Source organism: Bos taurus, chromosome 10, assembly GCF_002263795.3.
Source record: "Bos taurus isolate L1 Dominette 01449 registration number 42190680 breed Hereford chromosome 10, ARS-UCD2.0, whole genome shotgun sequence".
NCBI lineage: Eukaryota > Metazoa > Chordata > Mammalia > Artiodactyla > Bovidae > Bos > Bos taurus.
Window position 1 is genome coordinate 15,590,117 of NC_037337.1, and position 4,922 is coordinate 15,595,038.

Sequence of the window (4,922 nt, forward strand, 5' to 3'; positions counted from 1 at the left end):
AATCATTTCCAAGTCATTGTCCTTGTTCAGTCACTAAGTCCTGACTTCCCGACCCAAGGATCGAACCTGACTCTCTTACGTTGCACAGGTCAGGGCTATATTTCCCTAAATGTGGGTTCTTTTTTCTTTTTAACTCACTGGGCCCGTAGTGGCCTTTTATACCCAAACATTTCTTGGTGTTTCTGATGACATTGGTGCAGGGATGAAAAACAATTTTGTCTGGAGTTAAATGACCTCTTAGTAACAATAGGGTCTGTAAAAGGATTCAAATAATTTGGAAGTATACAAAGTGAAATCTCTACCACTCGCTCATAATCAGGGGGATTTGGAGAAAATATCCTTAGTTGTTGAATTCTCCTTCTAGACGAGCAGTCCCCAACATTTTTGGCACCAGGACCAGTTCTATGGAAGACAAAACAGGGTGATAGGGTGGTTTCAGGATGATTCAAGCACGTCACGTTTATTGCGCACTTTTTTCCTGTTATTCCCTCAACTCCCCCTCAGATCATCAAGCACAAGATCCTGTTCAAGACCTTTTATTATCTACCTGTCAGATTGATACATGACTATAGGCATCTACTGGAGTGTACTCAGACTGTGTTAATTTCTTTAAGACAGTACCTTGTAGACATGAGTTAAGGTTGCCGTATAAAGGTTTACTTCCTTCTTTATCATGGTTATACAGTTTCCTAAAGTGTAAATTTATAATATATATATTATTGAAGTATAACTGATTTATAATATTATATTAGTTTCAGGCGTACAGCAAAGTGAATCCAGTTATATATTCTTTTTCAGATTCTTTCCACTTGTAGGTTATTACAAAATATTGAGTATAGTTCTCTGTGCTATACAGTAAGTCTTTGTTGGTTACCTATTATATATGTAGTAATATATAAATGTTAATCCCAAATTCCTAATTTATTCACCACCACAATAATATTAACTATATCACTCTGGGACTTTCAGATGTCTTTTTTTTTTTTTTTAAACTATTTCAAAGAGTCTACTTGTATAACGCTAAGAGCACAGATTTGGAGCAGGCTGCCTGAGTACCGTCCTCTCTCTGCAGCCTTCTCCTCCATCTCGACTGTCTGTGTCTGTAGAATGGGAAGAATTAGCCCAGACTTGTAACACTGTGAGATTTTGATGAGTTTATAGAGTAAGCGTTTTGCACTGTTTCTCCGTGTCACACATTCTTGCTATAATTATTACATATGTTTTTGCAACTTGTGCTAGAATTTCAGTGAGATAGTTTTCCAGAATGAGAATTTAAAAGATAGAGCCAAAATGTCTTTCAAAAAGTCTGACCCATTTAGGTGGCCATCAGCAGCATACAAAAATTTCCCTTCTCCCATTCCTGTGTAATGAGACTCTTGTCATCCTGCTCTCCCATTCCATGAGGTTGATCCTTTTCAAACGGCCTCAATCCACGATTCCTTAGCTGGAAGTAACCAGGCCATTTAAACTGGAGCTTAGAATACCTGCCAACATTGCAAATACGTGTACTCTTTGGCCCAGCAATGCCAATTCGGGAATTTATCCTACAGATAGACTAGCAGGCTTGCAAAATGACATGTCTGCAAGGTTATTCATTGTGGTATTGTTTGTAACAGCAATAGACTGGAAACTAATAGGAGATCGGTTAAATAATTTATGGCTCAACCACACAATGGATTACTATATAGCCACTTAAAAAAAAAAGGAGAGGCTCTCTTTGTACCGATACAGAGTGATATCCAAGATGTATTTTTAAGTGAAAATAAAAGTGTAATAGCTAACACTTGTATCCCATATTTCATCAATTCTAAGACGTACATTTTTTCACTTCATGATGCACTTGAAATGAGGATGTGTTATAGTCAAAGGTGTGTCATAATTTAATTGGAATGTTTTTTTTTCCTTTCCTAGTCCATAAAATAATGACATGCCTTAGAATACATGGCATTTTGGATTTGATGAAATACAGCCGTGCTTACCCAGTGCGAGGCACTGTCTATTTCAATCTCACAACAACCCTGTGAGGGTAAGTACTATTATTTTTTACATTTCACACGTAAGGAAGTTAAGACTTGACCTCAGGCAGTCTCACTCCAGAGCCCGTGCACTTAGGCTTCTGATCCTGCAACTTCCATGGTGCCAGCACCCCCATCACATGTAGATGGCTCACTGCGCACCAGGCCCCGTCCTAAGTGCTTTGTACGTATATTTGTTCATCTGATCCTCAAATAGCTGTAGGAGATAGCTGCCACTGTTACCCTCATTATACAGTTGAGGAAACTGAGACACTAAGAGGTTATGAAGCTTGCTTAAAGACACAGCTGATTTGTGGAAGAACTGGGGTTTGAACATGGGCAGTCTGGCTTTAGAGATCATGCTCTTAATGGTACCTTTTGTGTAAAAAGGGAGGAAGTTATAATACATCCATATTTACAAAGTGGCGTCTTAGAAGTAATTTAAAAAGTACAAGTGTATCGGTAGGGTAACACATAGGAACTGAGTGACTGGAGAATGCAATGGGAATGAAAGTTTTTACTGCATGCCTTTTTTATTTTTAAATTTCATTTAATTGAAGTGTAGTTGATTTACAATATTGCATTAGCTTCAGGTGTACAGAAAAGTAATTCATATATACGTGTGTGTGTGTGTGTGTGTGTGTGTGTGTGTGTGTGTATGTGTATAAACATCAGGCTCCCCAGGTAGTGCTAGTGGTAAAGAACCCACCTGTTAATGCAGAAGATGTAAGAGACGAAGGTTCAATCCCTGGATCAGGAAGCTTCCCTGGAGGAGAGCACGCAATTCCATATACATTCTTTTTCAGATTCTTTTCCATATAGGCTCTGACAAAATATTGAATACAGTTGCCTGTACTATACAGAACCTTGTTGTCTATTATTGTATATATAGTAGTATGTATCTTTTAATTCCAAGCTCCCAATTTATCCCTTCCCCTTGTTAGCCTTTGGTAACCATAAATTTCTTTTCCATGTCTATGAGTCTATTTCTGTATTATCAGTGAGTTTACTTGTATTCTTTTTTTAGATTACTCATATAAATGAAATTTTATATTTTTTCTTTCTCCTCTTCACTTAGGATGGTAATCTCCAGATAGATCCATGTTGCTGCAAATGGCATTATTTCATTTTTTATGGCTGAGTAATATCTCATTGTACCATACCTTTATCCATTTATCTGTTGATGGACATTGAGGTTGCTTACATGTCTTGGCTATTGTAAATAGTGCTGCTATGAACATTGGGGTGCATCTGTTTTTTTTTTTCATTTTTTAAAAAGATTTTATTGCAATCTAGTTGATTTACAATGCTGTGTTAGTGTTAGGTGTACAGCCAAGTGAATCAGTTATACATTATATCCATTCTTTCTTAGATTCTTTTCCCATGCAGGTCATTACGGAATATGAAGTAGAGTTTTCTGTGTTATACAGCAGGTCCTTATTAGTTATCTATTTTATATATGTGAATGTGTTTTCAAATTAGAGTTTTTGCCTTTTCCAGATATATGCCCAGAAGTGGGATTGCTGGATCATTTGGTAGCTCAGTTTTTAGTTTTTAAAGAAAGCCTCACACTGTTTTCCATACAGACTGTACCAATTTACATTCCCACAAACAGTGTGGGACGGTTTCCTTTTCTCCACACCCTCTCCAGCATTTACAGGGCTTCCCTGATAGCTCAGCTGAGAAAGAAAACACCTGCAATGCAGGAGACCTGGGTTCGATCCCTGGGTTGGGAAGATCCCCTGGAGAAGGGAAAGGCTACCCACTCCAGTATTCTGGCCTGGAGAATTCTATGGACAGTCCATGGGGTCGCAAAGAGTTGGGCACGACTGAGCGACTTTCACTTCACTCTCCAGCATTTGTTTGTGGATTTTTTTTTTTTTTTTCTTGGTAAGGAAGTAGGATTCACTGGTGGGCATGAGTAAGGAGGGGACATTGCCAAGCCTTTCATGAGTGCAGGGCCCACCATTTGTCCAGGGGCTTGTGTTCGACCCCACAGCCTCTGGGGTGAGCTGCTTTTCTGCTATCATGTTTTCAGATTCATCCATGTTAAACTCAGTAAAACCCCCACTTCTTGGCGATGTGGGTTTCTGGTGGCCAAGGAACTTGAACTTGGCCCTGTGGAGGGCCTCAATCACATGCTCCTTGTTCTACAGGTTGTTGTGGATGGACATTATGACTTGGCTGGTGTGGGCCCTGGGGCTTTCCAGAGTCACAGCACATACCTGTCTGGAGCCTATGAGCTCTAGCACAGGACAGCATCTTGTTGATGCAGATGAGGAAGGGGGGAAGCTGCACTTGGATGTGAAAATTACCTTTGCCGTAACTTTTTGGTGCCATGTTCTTGTTGGCACAAATACGGGCAGCCTCCAGAGCATCAGAGGAGAGCTTCTCATACTCATCTGATACCATGTGGCCACAGAGTGGGAACTCATTCACTTTGCCTTCTTTAGCCTCCAGTCAAAGATGCGGATCTTAGCATCAGGGACACCTCGGCAGAAGTGGGACTTGAGGTATGGCTTGTTCTTATAGTACCAGTAATACAGGGCGGGGTGGCGGCCCATGGCAACATCAGGATCTTCAGTGGCCTTCTGAAGGGAAAGAGTGTTTGTGAACATTTTGATGATGGCTATTCTGCCTGGTATGAGGTGATACCTCACTGTAGTTTTGATTTTCACTTCTCTTATAAATAGCAGTATTGAGCATCTTTTCACATGCTTGTTGGCCATCTGTATGTCTTCTTTGGAGACATGTCTATTTAGGTCTTCTGCCCATTTTTTGATCGGATTGTTTGGTTGTTTTTGGTTGTTTGACATTGAGCTCTATGAGCTCTTTGGTTGCTTTGGAAATTAATCTCTGTCAGTTGCATCATTTGCAAATATTTTCTCCCATTGTTTCGGTTGTCTT

General features: G+C 39.8%; 1 pseudogene; it reads right to left on the reverse strand.

Annotated features, from left to right (window-relative positions):
• Positions 1–3,962: 3,962 nt before the first annotated feature.
• LOC100298589 (large ribosomal subunit protein uL16-like) lies at positions 3,963–4,579 on the reverse strand (annotated as a pseudogene).
• Between the last annotated feature and the right edge of the window lie 343 nt (positions 4,580–4,922).